We start from the raw sequence: 15991 nt of genomic DNA on the forward strand, positions 1-15991 counted from the left end.
ATTCTTTGCGGATGAGTTTTTCATGATGCTTGCCAAGTTGCCCCAGTCGATTCTCCAGCTCCTATGCTGTCACCCTCCCAGCCATCTTCTTGGGTGGATGGAAGGATGGAATTTGTTGCCATCAGCAGCAGGTCCCAGGTGTTTGCTATCCAAGCTAACTCAGCTTCCTGTTACCCTCCCTCTGCAATGTGGATTCCGTGTCTGACTTCTGAGTCTCTTGGGATTTGGGAACAATGCTAGATTCTGCATCTTGAGTTTAGCTGTCCCCCAGACGGTGGTGGGGGAAATAGCCCTCCTTTGCACTGGCCAGAATAGTTTTCCAGACCGTGTTGCAGCCTGTTAAGAGGTGACGGAGGGGCTGTCTACCTGGGAACTCTGTAACCTGTGAGGAGATTCCCCTGGGAGAGTGCTGCTTGGCATCTCTGCATGGTTCTTTTAAACCTCTACATAACCTGTAATCCATTTTCTGCTACTCTGCACTGTAGTTTGGCTTATTTTAATTACTCTGCTGTCTTCCCATATCGCATTACGAGATCCTTTGCCAGGCTGCTGTGTTACACTTCTGCTTGCTTTGGGGGTGGGAAGGGAGGAGAATATCAATCTTTTTTGTTTTTACTGGATGTCTTTTCATTCACCCTCAGCTGCATTTTGTACCAATTCAAAATAACTGACATTTTTTGGGGCGAATCTATCCTCACAAATCTCGAGGAGGTGGAAGCGTTGTAAAGATTCCTGCTTCACTAAAAATCGCATTATTCCAAGGTTAAGCTCTTGTTACAATCCCAGTACTACAGTAACACATTTTTTTCCACTGCTTTTCCAAACCTCAAATGTTGTTATGGCGTCAATGGCAAAGAAATTTAGGCTTGCTTGAATTTCAGTCTCCTGGACTTGGACAGAGGAGAAACATTATTTCTCTACATGGAAGGATGTATATAAACGCTCTTATGTACACGCACGCCTACGTGCACCCCACACACATGAATATGTGCTCCAAGACCCTGATCTTGCACCTGGATCTGTACATGTAGAGCTCTGCTTCCATGTGGAGTCCCAATGAAGTCCAGCCAGACTAGGCTCTTGTAACGTATCAGTCTGGTAAGGCTGTGCACGACACAAATATTGAAGTGCAGCTGAATAGTCAAGAGAAGGTGAAACGGGCAAACCTAGTATCATAGACCTAGAATTTTGACAAGGGAGGTGCAGACAGGTGCAACATCATATATAACACAAAACATTTTTGTACTGTTGAAAATAAATTAGAAGCTTACTAATACCATTGGGGCCTAGTGTTGTATAATCAGTTTAAAATTGAAGTAAAAACAAATATAACTTCTTTGCAGTGAGTTAAAAACAATCTGCAAGACTGTGAAATAGGAGCTTCATTACCAGGAGCAGCTAACAGCAGAATTTCAAAACAAAAGCTAGCTTGACTGGTGGACCATTAAGACCATTAAAAAAGAAGAGGGTCATTAATGCCTGTAGAATGAAGAGTTTAGAAGAGATGGGGTAGATGATGATGATCCATGAAGTTAGTGACTCTCTCAGCACTGCCTGGTGAGAAGTCGTGCTGCCTTGGCCAGGCAATTGGTTTTAAATTGTGGGTGGACCAGAAATCAAAGTGGGGTACAAGTGCACTAGTACACCCCCCTGCATCTGCCCCTGCTTGGTGTAGTTGAAAACCAAGCTTAGGACCAGGTTGCGGACCAGGTTGATACTTGGTCCTCTCTGCTGGGATTCTGCAGGCTCCTGGGTTTTCAGATGTTTTGGCAACTCTCAATCTTTCGGGATCATGGTGTATGTATGACAGTTGACCTAGACCAGGGGTGGGCAAAATGTGGCCCATGGGCCAGAGGAGTCCCACCAGGCCATTCTATCTGGCCTGTGGGGCCCCTAAAAAAATTAGTAAATTAATATTTATCTGCCCCTGGCTGCCTGTCATGTGGTCCTTGATGGCTTGTCAAAACTCAGTAAGTGGCCCTCTGCCCAAAATAATTGCCCTCCCCTGACCTAGACCTTTGATACATATGCCTAGGCAGGATGTAGGTCCATCCCCACTTTTAGGCCATTTAGACAGAATCCAAAAGCCAGACTGATTCCAGGCTTCTGGTGCCTCCATGGCTGTAGTTAGTCATATAAGCATCCAGGAATTGAATGTAGGTCTCTTATATGATGGGCAAGGATTCTGCCACTGAACCACGGGGGACTCCACAAGCTCCTGAGAGAACTTAGAAAGTGCAGGACTCTACATGCCAGGAGATCAGAGAAGCAGGGAGGAATTTTTTAATATATAATCCCCATTGCAGATTCTTATTCCAAGAATTTTCACCTTGGAAGCAGCCTTTTAAGTCACCTTAGGGCCCTAGCATTAAGCCACCAATCATGTTTCCCACAGCCCTAATTGTTTCTGGGCTACGCTTTCAAGGTGCTTAGTACAAAACTGCAGTCATAGTTTGTTAATGTCCTAAGGTAGATAGATATTCAATCCTGAGCCATGTCACCCATCTGAGCACCTTCCAGGTGGTGCCTAGGCTGCAGTCACAGTGGAATAGTACCAGAACTGGCTTTAATTTAAACTCAGTTTGAACAGGACATTGTGGAACAAGAAATTCTGCATAGACTGGATTGTGTTAGGTGTGGTTTATATAGGGACTACAGATTCTTATCCTATTACCTGGATTAACTTTTCGTGATCTCTTGTTTCCTATGGGCTTGCTCTTTGCCTATCCCAGCACTAGACCTCTCCCCCCTCTTCCTGCCTTTTGTATTCAAGTCAGCGTCTCCATTCTGTACACGGCTCTGTGCACATCCTTTCACTCCATCTGACATGAGCTCTAGCTCATGAAAGTTTATGTTGTATATAATTTAGCTAGAATGGAGGTTCCCAAACTTTTTCTTATTGCGTACTCCCTTCCAGATGTACCAGCTGCCTGCGTACCCCTCCCAGTATAGTTTTATATTTTAACCCTTTATATGCCGATTTATTATTATAATGAAAATTAAGTCTGCCATTACACAATTTCTCCTGTATACCTCCTCCCTCCCCTCCCCTGAGATGTCTTGCATACCCCTGAGGAACCACACCACATATCATGGTTTGGGAACCCCTGGTCTAAAAGGTAAAAATCTACCCTGCCATCTGCTTTAATCTATCTCTCTACCACCAGTAGTCTAGACACCAAAGCTTAGAGCAGGCTACCTTACCCAATGTCTTGAGTAGGTTTTGAAGCCACGCTGAGTTCTGCGGTTAAACTATCACCAGTCCCTAACCTATTCAGTTAAAACTAGTCCTACGTCTACAAAGCACTTCAGTCATTCCTGTGCCTATAACAGAACCAAACATATGGTCTTCAATGCAGTTATTCTCACAACAGCCTTGTGAGGTATGGACAATGCTTGTAGAGGTCTTATTGTTATAGCCGTGACAGTTCAGGGATGTGAGAAAAGAAAGATTTGTGAGGTGAGGGTAATATCTTTTATTGGACCAACTCATAGGTTGGGAGAGAGGAGAACAGCTTTCAGGCCACAGGTGTCCTCCTCAGCTGTGGGGAAAGCTGCACTTAGTTACTTTAGTTTAACCTGATTATGTTCACGAATTGGAGCACTAGGGAAGAGGGCAGTTATCACCTATGGAACAAAGAGAAATGAATAGAGGGAGAAGTAAGTTTTAGCGTGCCATAAAACCAATGGCTCTGTTAAGTCGCATGTTTCTGGTGTCTAGGAAAGTTAGGAGCTCTTGTTCCTAGGCTTGTGCTCTGAACACGGTGTTTAGGTTTCCTCAGAGGAACAGAAAGAATAAGGGCCAGATTTTTAAAGGTACTTGGGGGGGCCTAAAGCAACAGATAATGTACTACTGCAATTTTTTTTGTTTTAAATCACACACGTGCTTTTAACTCCCACTGAAAACTAGCCAGCTCCCTGCAACAATGAGCCTCAATTATATGGAGTCGATCATTCGGAAAGCGGGAATCAGGCATCGTAATAGACTCTGCTTATTGACAAGACTGTCAAAATGTCCTATACGTTCCAAGAACAGCTTGTTCTTTACCCATAAAAGTGTTATTCTCGCAAGCAATTTTCAGAGAGTCCATTTCCAACAACATCTGATTTCAAATGCAACAAATAATCTCAATATGTACATCTTAGTTTTTGTTTATCCAGTACCAACTGCCTAGCAATCATTATGGAGAGGCTGACATTTCATTTTTCAACAGTGATACCTCCCATCTTCTTTCTTCATTTTATTCCAATCACTCCTGGCCTGTAGAAATTAGAGACAATAGTTAAAAATCATTATTGTATAAATGAATGGGGATAGACTGCTTCCTGGAACTGGAATCAGTTCCTGTACCAGGCTTGCCAAGAAGCTTCCTACTGATCTGGTCCTAAAGGAAATCTGAAATATTGGAGTCTTAGTATGGCTGAACCTTGGCATTGTTTGGACGCCGCTTGTTTTAAGAAGTGACCAGGCTCATCATAGCTAAGTTGAGACCTATTGAAAACCCTGATTAGTGTAGTCTGGCTTCAGAGTACTGTCCTTCTGCCCATTTAAGTTTGCCCTTGCCAAAATTACCAACTAGATGACTTAATTATTGTGGTAGTTTCTCTGAAGAGGGTATCTGCCTACATAAAACAAGTCTGAAGTCACCAGCTACTTAATGTAGAGATGTCAGGGGGACAACTTTTGATTGTCACCTAACCAAGGGTAAGAACTAACGAACCTCTTGATGGAAAACTTGTAGTCCTATTTAAGACAATGTTCCAGTTTCCCAAAGGCAAATTGGGGTAATTTAGATCTAACACTTTATTTAAGTGAACAAAAATCAGGTTAGGGGAATAAAAGTGTTTGAGCTCCGTCAATCCCTACTCATTGCCAGTTCCCTATGCCACTGTATTTCTCAACAGCATCACTTGAATTTCATGTATAAGTAGTGAGGACACCATAATGAAATGAAAGAAGTTATCTCCTAAATTGGAAGCATTTTATGCTTCCATGCAGAATTTCAAATCTTGGCATTTCTTGTCCAATACCTCAGGTTACATCCTTTAAGAAGTCACCAAGTTACTTAAGAAGTCACCAAAAAACATTTTTTTTAAAGTGTAGCAATACCTGAGATTATTGCTACACTTTTTTTTTTTTAAGAAAATCCTCATCAAACTCAGCAAAATAGCCATTTACTATTGCTAAATAGTATGTACAGGGGGTTTTAATCTGTTTGTTTTTGACATGAAAAATCAGTCTGAACTCACCACTATACTCAACATGTAAATGCCTCTTCTCTTGTCTTTTTCTATATTTTTCTCTAACCTTCAACTAAATATAATGCAACAACTGCTTAACCCAGCCTCTTGACCCGGTTTCCGATAAATGGAAAAAAACCCACAATGAAAGGTAATATCCCCTTTCTCTTAAAAGACAGAGGCTCGTTATCACATCTCTGATTTTATTTTAAAGGTCACCAACAAAAAGATTTGGAAAGAGAGCAGTCTCTGTTAATAAACGTGTTGTTCTAGGTCTAGGAGTTGCCCGGTAACCTGAGAAACTGCTGAAATTTTGACTTTAGAAATTAGTAGCCCAACTGTAACAACTGTTTGAAAAGTATTTTAATAAATGTTATCACCCTTGGTATCCTACCTGCTAAGATTGTTACCTTGTAGGCAGCTGCTCCCTATGCTTGCATTGCTGCAGTTCCATTGGGTGGTCCATCTAAATGCATTTAGCATCTGGCCAATGGGTTCTGCCTAATCTAAGCACGTTGACAAAGTTCTTCATTGTGTTATCTGAAATTTCCTAGGAAGCCATAAACTCTGATTCCTTCCATGGAAAATTCCGGCAAAGATTTTGAGGAAGGGAATCTCCAGGAGCATCAAGGTGTTGTGTTTAGTTGTGAGCTCTTTTTTTTTTTTTTTTTTGCCACCAGTAGATAAATTGTGAGACTCATTTCCAATGTTGGCATAAGTCAGCACCATGTATAAGTAGACCTTGTGGCTCTGTTTTAGTTCTTGAACATAACATGTCTTCAGTGGACCCATTAACAGGTCTTCTCCATAGTTGCAGCATCACCCAACATCCCTATGAACCAGAATTAGGCCCTGTACCTACCAGCCTTTGTCTAAGTTTGTATTTAATCCTTGGGTGCTAGGAAAAATCCACTTTTTTTTTTTCAACTCTAACATGCGTTGTTACAATAGCAACTAGACGTCTCCTTTGGGCCCAAGGTGCTGTTGTGTTACCTATTGTACAGACAGACAAAAAGATATGGTCCGCTTTCAGAAGAGGACATACTTAGAATGAACAAGCGGTGGGAGACAAAATGGGCGTGAAGTGGGTTTTGCTGAGGACCCTCTGGAGAGCTGGGTATGGATGCTGGTCTCCTGAGTCCTAGTCCAGTACCATTGTCTGTGTCTCATTTTTAACAAAGTGCAAAGCCCCGTAGTCAGCAAAGACTCTTTTGCAACTTTGACACTTCAGGACTTTGGCACATCAGTGTGGAAACGAGCCCTTTTGTTTTGGGACATAGGCACATTTGGCAGTTTGGGCTGGTGGGGTTAGTGGGGGAAAAGGAGAGAAATCTCTGGGGCTCTCTTACTTTCTGTACAATCCCTGAGAGCTCGCTGAGAGAGGATGAGTCCAGGCAGGGAACGGGAGGCACTGACCAGCTCTCCAAACAATTCTGGAGAATAAAATAGACTTTGGAGGCTCCAAGAGCAGTGCTGTTGGTAAAATATTAGGCAAATGGGTTGCCAGCAAATGCTGACGGGATGGTCCTTGGTGTTCTCTTAAGCCTGCATCTCTTGACTGCTGTGAAGTGGTGCACTATGTGGGTACTTTAAGTCTTCTTCAGAGGCATTGGGTCTTGGCTGCAGCTGGGCCTGGGGATTTTGACTGGGGTGTGCAAGTGCTTCTGCTGGGACTTTAAACCTGGAGGTTCCTGGCTAGATGGGTCTTCCCTCTGCTGCCCTGGCCCCCTTCCCCTGACTCAGGGTCAGACTGATCACCATATTTGAGGGCAGGAAGGAATTTTACACCATGGTCAGATTGGTAAGGACTGTCAGGGGGTTGCCTTCCCTTGTAGTGGGGGCTGTGGTCCTCTACCAGGGATCTTTTGAGTGTATAGTAGCAACCTTTTACAGAAGCACGACAGAAGTTGGCTGCCGTGGTTCCCCGGCTTTATCTGGCAGGTTAGGGTATTATGTCTTGTGTTCTGTCAGCATTGATGGTAGTTTTACTAAGAGGTTAGTTTAGGATAGTTTGGATGGGGTTAATCTTGCCTCAGACAGGTGGTTGGAGTAGATGACCTATGGAGGTCCCTTCCAGCCCTACTTCTCTGTGATATTTAAATGATGGCACCTAGTGGCTCGAACTCCAGCATTAATCAGCAGCCTCTGAACTGGAAGTCCAACAGCTTGCAGGTTCACCCTCGGGGCAGGGAGGCAACAGTGTGTGAGAGGGCAGGCTGTGTCGCTAAGAAGGCATACAAGACTCAAGCAAAAAGGTTTGGGGCATCGGTGGCATTCAGATCTCTGGTATAAGGTTCTTGGAATGATTTGTATCATCACCTGCAACCGGTTTTAAAATACCCCTGGTAAATAAACTACTGAACTTTCAATAGCAGGCTTTCATCTTTCTAATTTTGTTTTGGTTTTGAGCGATTAGTGCCAGTTCACCCAGCAAATATGAAGCAAGAGCCCACTGCCTTTGGAAGGAACTCAAAGCTGCAGGATTCCTCTGGAGTTATAAAAACAAATGCATGCAAGCTGGAGCTTGACATGCATGAAACTCCAGTTCCCTCATGCAAATGGTGTTTTGCAGCCTATAACATTAAACCAGCTTGCCATGAGATGCAAAGCAACATGGCTTTGTTCCATTCAGTGGGGCTATGCTGCTTTATACATGCCGAGAATCTGGCCCAGGTCATTAAAACCTGGCCGCATACTGCATTATGCAGAGTGCTTCTGCCCATGGCTAAAATGGATTGGCTTAACGCAGATGTGATGCTGCCAGGAAGGGAATGCAGCTTGAGGGGCAGATCCCTGGGGCTGCATCACAGAAGTGGGAATATTTGCATGTCACCTCTGAACAAGAGTTGTTCTATCTGCATTTGTTTCTGAGTGGAGTTCGAGGTATTGGTCAGCAGTTAATAAAGCATAGAAAGGCTGTGGACCCAGTCTGCAAGATAACCGTAGGCACTCTCAGTCCCATTACAGCAGCCGCAATACTTGGGAGTTCTTCTGAATAGTTAGCAGGTCTCTGGGCCTTCGTGGGTATGCTGTGGTCATGGTGTCCCACCTCCCGTGTTTTGAGTTTGCTGCACCTTATAGTCCATCAAAGTCCAAGGCTGGTGGCCAGTAGACAACACTGGAGAGCTTCTACAAATCAGTAAATTAAACCAGATAGGTTAATAGCATGTGAGCATTTTATCAGCACAGTAAAAAACACCATTAACCCTCCCCTTTAGAGGGGAGTGCAGTGTCAGATGAGGTGGCCTCACTGCTACCATGGCAATTTTTTATTAGGGGCAGTATTAAATAAGGCTGAATACATAGTAAGAGTGAATATGGTCATGTCTCAGTAGAGCTGCTTCCCAGATGCTGACAAATCAGACAACTGCTCCTTTGGCTCAGCAAGCCTATCGAAGTAGTAAAACTGCTTCCACATGCTCATTATGTAGTGCTGGGTTACTTGTTGTGGTTAATAATGCATATACTGAGCATAGCAGAGATCCTGGCCTGTTTTAAAACATGAGTCTCCTCTCTAGCTGGAAAGAGGCTGTCTCCAGCAACGTGTTGTCTGATGTGTGGAGAGAGAGAGAGAAAAGACCCAATTCTCTATCCCATGAAATGAATAATAACTCGAGTTCTTAAATCATTTCCAAGCATTTTGTAATCCCTAGATTTAGGGAGTACAATATGCTAGGTTAGCCATAAAAGGTCTGCAAGGTTAAAAGTAATAAATCAGAAGACAGGAAGAAAGGATAAAAAAGTAATATAAGACCTGAAAGAATCAGTTGAAGGCTGGGAAAAGAGAAGGTTCGGTGACAGTTAGATGTAGAGGAGCTTAAATAAGAATGTGCCTGTAAGGCCTCTTGGGGTTTTGTTTGGGTTTTTTTTTTTCCCCCCCTCCTCCAAGTTTTGCAGAAGAAAACAGCTCAGTAACTCAAAAGGACATATTCCTACATGTGCAGTAACTCTCACTATCAGCCTACCACTGAGTGTGCTTACAATAAGACTGACATGCCCAGTCTTTTATGTCCTATGAATCCAAAGCCTAGAACTCTCCGTTTCCATTTATATATATTCATGGCCATACTGTTTCATAGGTTCATTATGCAGTTTACATGAGATGTTTGGAAGAGGAAAAATGCTGTGTATGTGCTCCAGTGTTGTTATGCTGTAATGCAGTGTCAATTAAGAATGCTACTTTCTCTTTCAAATGCCTTTCCTAGAAAGTCTGTCCTTGAATCCTTAGAGAAAGATGCTGAAGGCCTTAGTCATACCGCGTAGGGCTGTGAGAAATTTCACCAGTCGTTTCGTTCCAATGCTGTTTCGACCAATTTTAGGGTCAAAACAGCAAAATCAGAATGAAACAAAGGCCAGCAAAATAGCCTTGAAACAAAACGAGGCTGGTTGAAATGTTTCAAAAGTCGGAACGTTTCAACCATAGGCGGGGGATGGCAAGTCAGGGGCTGACTTCCCATCCCGAGCACAAGATCTGCAAGGGGGCGGGAGGCAGCTCAGCTGGGCTGCTGCCCTGTCCCCTGTGCTAGATCGTACTGGGGGCAGCAGCCCAGCTGGGCTGCCTTCTGTCATAAATAAGTCCCTGACGGGGTTAAATGCTCCTGTCACAATGGGCCGAGCGAGCAGTTTTACCCCCCCCACTGTCTTGGCCACCTAATATGGGCGTACCCTATGTCATGTATCTGGCACCTCTGTGGAAAATTCTAGTATGTTTGAGTCTAGCAGGTAAATGCTAGGTCTTGGTGGAAAAACACTGTATTGCAGGGAAGAGTTCCCGCCCTGTTATGCAGATACGTGCAACATCATTGGCCGGACGTAAATTATGCAAGGTAGATGGTTAGCTATTGGCTCCCTAGCCATATAAAGGGTTAAGCAGTTTCCGCCCAAGGCGGAGTGCCCTGACAACGCCTAGGAGCTCTCTGAGCACGCTCAGGGATCACCTCAGGGGCTCGCTGGGGGACTGATCACCCTCCAACATCTCCCCGTCGCTGTACTTACCCGACGTACCCCGTTCCTGTTGCATGCTCGACTCGTTGCATTACTAGTTACCGGTCATTGGTCACCTGTTGCAGTTGACGTGTTACCTGCTACATTATTGTAACTAACCAAGTGTGCCTCACCTGCGCCTGTATCACCAAAGGCGTAAGTAAAACTTCTTGTTTTGAAACCAATACGCTGTCTCGGCCTCTCCATCCACACACCTGCCCAACCGATCCCGCTTTACTTAACAAAACCCCCGCTTTCTGGCCCGGCTCCCAGGACACTTTCCAGTACCCTGCACTTGATCACGCTGGCGCTGTAGCAATGTAGCACTGCAGATGGGAAGAAATGAAATTTGAAATGAAACACTCTTCCATCGAAACTGAAGGCGAAACAGAACGGTGCCATTTCGCACAGCCCTAAATTACCAAGTGGTCTGTTTCCACAGGTGCTCCCACAGTGCAAAGTATTATTCAACATGCATAAAACCTTCACACTCTAGCTACTGGGAGCTGATATGACATCCATTTGAAATCAAGGACAACCTTCCAATTGATCCAATAACCCCTGATGCCTGGCCCTAAAAGGGTTAGGCTTAAAAAAAAAAAAAAATGAATGAAAGAGCCATATTTTACAGAAGGATAGGTAGCGAGGAAGAGAAACCTGAGGGCTATTCAGCTGGTAGGACTTGTGGGTGAGGGAGTTTTTTTGAGCCAAGATCAGGTATAAAAGTGCTGGAGCCAGATATGGAGACGAAGAGGAAGGGAGTAGGAGACAAGTCCATCATGCCCAGGGGTGGAAAAAAATACAAGGGCTGAACAAACCAGGTATCTGTCATACCAATTATCTTGACAGTGGGATGGCCTTGCTTTCTGGTTTGTGTAAGGGCTGACACCATGCTGCTGTGATCATCCAGTCCAACAGTTTGGGGATCTAAAGGGAGTTGTACACATGTGTAACCCGGGCAGTACTCCAAGAGGTACCTCCTCTCCAATCGAAGGGATCAAAGCAGGTGCACAAGCGCTGTGGGAGGTGTAGGGACTCTCCTCCCCCTATAGAGCAGAGCCAGACCACCACTGGGGACTTAACCATATACCTTTTAATGAGAGAACAATACTGGGAACATAACCAGTATAAACCAGGGGATATAGGGGACACTACAATGCCCTGAGGGGGCCGGATTCAACAAAGGTTAGACGCTTACAATCATTGACAAAAAACAGGGTTAACCAAAGTGTAAAACACAAACAGCAGAACAAACAATGCTGGTTGATGAAATATAAAAGGCACAAAATGACAAGGAATACAGGGCCTAGGTACCTGGAGGGGGAGAAAGCACAATGACCCCTTTCCACTGCAAGAAGAACTTCTCCCTGTTAGCTCACTCCCCCCAAGTCACCACAGCTGGGACTTGAACTGGGATATCCCACATGGTAGGCAGAAGCGCTACCACACAGCCACCAGAGCTTGTATTGGGCCAAGCTGATAGGAGTTTTGACCTTCCAGGAGCCCTGGCCTCATGTCGATCTGCCTGGCCTCTTGCTGGAGGAGCTGGAAGCAGGGCTGGGAACCTCCCAGGTCACTGCTCAGATCCTTGCTGGAGCTGGGGAGCCTCTCCTGCTAGCCACAGCCTTTCATAGGGGATCCTGGAGCCCAGTGGGGAGCCTCTCCTGCCGGGCACATGCCACGCTGCTGAGGGTCCCACTGCTGCCTGCAGGTCCCACTCCTTTAGGCTCTTCTGGGGCAGCTACTCCTGGCCCGCTGGCTCAGCTCTTTGAATCTCCTTCCTTGTGGTCCTCGCTGGTCTCTCTGGAGTCAGCCGCGCTGCCCCTTTTATCCCCCTCCAGGTGACCCAAGGGGCCAATTGGGGGACATGAGAGGTGAGTCTCTGGGGCCTGATTGGTGAGGAAAGGGAATCCCAAGTCCTCCAATCATCTTTTGCCCTTTCAAAACCCCTGGGCTAGGTCACTGCCAGTTAGCCCGTCACACATGCTAATCATGTAGCTCCTGCTCAAGCACAATATATGTATTATCATGCTGAGAAATGATGCACAAAGAGGCTGCAAGAGAACAAGTGTATGACGCACTGCAGCAGCATGTCTGTGTTTTGCTTTGCCTGGGTGGACTGCCAGTATGTTCCCATCCTTGTGTTACAAAGCAGGTTTTTAGATAAGTCTATGTACACTGTCTTGAAGAAAGCAACAGTATAATACAGACAGTCCTCAGATTTACAATACAATTGGTTCCTGAAAACCACAAGTTGAAACATTGTAACTCAGAACTGATTTTTCCCATAGGAAACAATGTTATAAATGGGGAATTGGATCCTGAACCAAGGCCCGATACCCTGTTTTCACCAAAAATAACCCAGAATTTTGTACTCAATCAATTATAGATGAGTAATATAGCTACATTAATGTATTTATACTGTAAAGAGCAATCACATTGATTTAGAAGGACTACTTTGGAGGTGACTTTGCTGGATGTTTTGGAGGGCTCTTGGTTGGACTTTTTGAAGGGCTCTTGGCTGGAGTCTTCTCAGGAGTCTTGCCTGCAGGTTTTTCTGGAGTCTTGTCTGCTTTCTTAAAGAAGGTGTCTAAGAAAGTTTGGACAGACGTTCACCAGGGAGATGGGTGACGCAGCGAACTTTTTTGCTGGCATGGCTTAGCATTAGATCAAGTGTTGTAAGGTCAAAACTGACATCAGAAAGTTGAAACAGGGTGTCAATTTATAAACGTTGTAAGTGCGAAACATAACTCAAAACGCAAGGTAAGGACTGCCTGTACTATATTTAGCCATTATTTTCATTGTCATGTAGAAGGGGCCTTGATCAAGAACTTGATCTACAGCTAAAAGACTTGCATTACATTCAGTGGACTCTAGATCAGACCTTGAAACCAGAATGTAAGCAATTGATAATTAGCTTGGCTAACGGTGACAGAAGAGCTGTGTTCCCAGATGTTTTCTCTGTCTGTTTAGTCAGCAAATTCATTATATCCAGACAAGCATGCCTTTTAATTTCTGGATGTGTAATCATTAATAAATTAAATGTGGATTTACAACCCTGGTGGGCATCTCTTCTGTGAGGACACCTCCAGATAAGATGGGAGTATTTATTTATTTTTTATCACCCTACCTTCAGTGCTTCCCAGGCACTGTTCCAGCAGTGTCTGAACATGCATTCAAACACAAAGCAGAGTCCTGCTGACACACACTATTTTAAAGTGCAGTGCGTCTCTAAACATTTGTCATGTTCCCAGTGTGTCCTTTACTTCACTTACTGGAAACCCACAGCCGGACATCGTGTCCATACACTCCCCGGCAGTATTCCAGTAAGGAGAGCTTGCCATCTCCCTCCGCAAAGGGATGTTATTACGAGACTTTGGCAAATCTTTCTTTGGTGAATATTTTACTTACCAAAAAATTCAGTACAAGTCAACCAGAGCTATTCATAGATTTGGCCAAACTCAGTGAATAATTCATTTTTTAAAAAATTCTTAATATTTGTATTTTTAAAAATAGAACTCCAAACCTTTTCTTTTTTTCCAACTTTTTTATTTTGCTGGGAGGAGGGAAACCCCCAAAGTTTCAGTTTCAGTTTCAATTCAGTTTCGTAAAACAAATTCATTAATTTTGTTCTCTGATACATTTTTGGGGGGGAGAACAGCATTCCATCATCAAGGCAAAAACGTTTTTTCCCCACACAGTCCTGACTAAGAAGCAATCAGAATAATTTGTTGTTACTTAACAATGACTTGAGAGTTATGCACAATGTATTGATTGATGCACTCAGTAGCAGATTAATTCACATTTTCTGAACTTTCTTCCAAGAACGAAATTGCTTCCATAAACCCCTGGAAAACCAATGTTTATAGCTTCTTTGCACTTCTGGCCTACTGGCAATGATATCACATTTCAGGGAAACTCAGTAAGTACTGTACAGTTTAGTGGGAGTTTGGGGTGTGCAATAAATACAGAATATAGTTCTCAAGGTATGTGACTTTATATAGGCCTTGACTTTAATAGAAAGATTTAAGTATTTATGTAACTGTCCCGGTAGGACTACTTACATATGGGAAGATTATGCGCCTACTTAATTTTTTCCGGGACTAGAGCCATAGATATGTTGCCTGTATACATAGGGACTACATCTCTTCTTCAGACCACACATATGATGCTATTGCTATTGACAGTTTAGACTGAGCCTTGAGTGGTTTGCAACCTTCTGTCCTTAAACTCTTTTACTAAAAAAAATTGAAGCCACTGTACAAGCACCCGCACACGGTAGGAAAAAAAAATGAAACTGACTCCCAGGCCTTGGCATCCTTCATACTTTCTCTTATTTCTGTATTTTAAAGATTTCTTTTATTCAATGCAGAGTGATATTTAAAAGAATTTCAGGCCCCTTGGTCCACGTCTGGCCCTGGGTATGCATGGAGAAAGGTAACCAGCTTGCCAACAGGGAGGATCCATGGCCCTCAGTAGGGAGAGGTAGGAAGACCTTTTTCAGCTCATGTTTCCTGGTGAAACTGCTCAATTTTCTTCTATGGTTGCAAAGTTGGGCATTTTGGCACCTAGAAAGAACTTGCTGTTTGCATGTACCTTCCCCAACTCCAACTTGGACTTCAAGGCTCATCACTTTGGATGGCAGGAGTTTTATGCTAGAAGAGTCTGTCAACAAGAGGTGATCCCCGAACACTTAGTTACTGGGACGTGCTTGGCCTGTGCCTAAGGGTGACCCCTTCCCAATGCCACATCAAGGTAAACTCTGTATCTGAAGGTTGCATTGCCCACAGGAATGAAGGGATGCACTCTCTTTTCTGTCTCCCAACCTATAACAAATGTTAGTGGCAGTGACAAGGGACTGCTCTGTGTTTTCCAATGCAAGCGTCTTTGGGCTCCTGATTTATGGATGTTAGTTTGAAATAGCTGGAGCTGCTCAACAGAAATGAAATTAAACTGTTTTGCTTTGCCCCGGCTACATGGATCACTACCCACAGACAGTGAGCAAATCTGACCTGTGGTGCACAAAGTGCTGTCAGAAATACATAGGTTGTACTATACCTGAGCTCCTTTTTCTCTTTTCTAATACAGGCAGTGAAAAGACAGAAGACCCTGACTGCTGTTAAACTGAACCAGTTGTGTACTGCAGAGACTTAAAGACTGAAGAAAGTTGTATAAATATTTTGTATAGTTTCCCAGATCCTAATATAAATACATCCCCCTCCCCCCAATTTATAAATCTAAATAAATATCATTGATAAAAATACTTCTGCCTTTCAAATCATATTTCAGGTTTGTATCATGATTGCTGATTAGCTAAGGAAACATCTTTTTTTGCCTGAGTCACTTAAGCCTGTGGAACTCATTGCCACATGGTATCATTGAAGCCAATACCTTGCCCTGGTTCAAAAAAACCCTATTAAATATTTCCAAAAAGAATTGGCATTTTTGGAAATGACTGTTGGAACGAAACAGAACTGAGAGTTCTGCAAAGGCACCAGAGCTTGATTCCTAATTTTGTGGAAGTTAGGAAGAAACTTTTCCTAAGAAAGATCACCCCCAAATTGCTGACTATATTGTCTTCTGCACTTCTCTTGGAAGCAACTGGTACTGATCCTTGTCAGTGATGAAATAAATGACTAGCCACCTGCTCATCTTTTGGGTTTTTTTTTTTTTAAGTGGGCAATTTTCTTTTATTTGCATTTTTTTGGTGAAAACTGTTAGCCGCATGTCCCTTATTTTGTTTGTTTGTGCTAGAAGTTCTCTACTT

At 43.7% G+C, this 15991-nt stretch overlaps 1 long non-coding RNA gene across 2 annotated transcripts in view; it reads left to right on the forward strand.

Annotated features, from left to right (window-relative positions):
- LOC112550329 overlaps positions 1-15446 on the forward strand; it is a 32903-nt gene extending 17457 nt beyond the window's left edge. For both annotated transcript variants that reach the window (XR_003094114.1, XR_003094115.1), the window contains exon 3: positions 15313-15446. This is a non-coding gene — a long non-coding RNA (uncharacterized LOC112550329). The remainder of the gene's footprint in view (positions 1-15312) is intronic.
- Positions 15447-15991: the final 545 nt, after the last annotated feature.

The sequence above is a fragment of the Alligator sinensis genome, unplaced genomic scaffold (assembly GCF_000455745.1).
Source record: "Alligator sinensis unplaced genomic scaffold, ASM45574v1 scaffold445_2, whole genome shotgun sequence".
NCBI lineage: Eukaryota > Metazoa > Chordata > Crocodylia > Alligatoridae > Alligator > Alligator sinensis.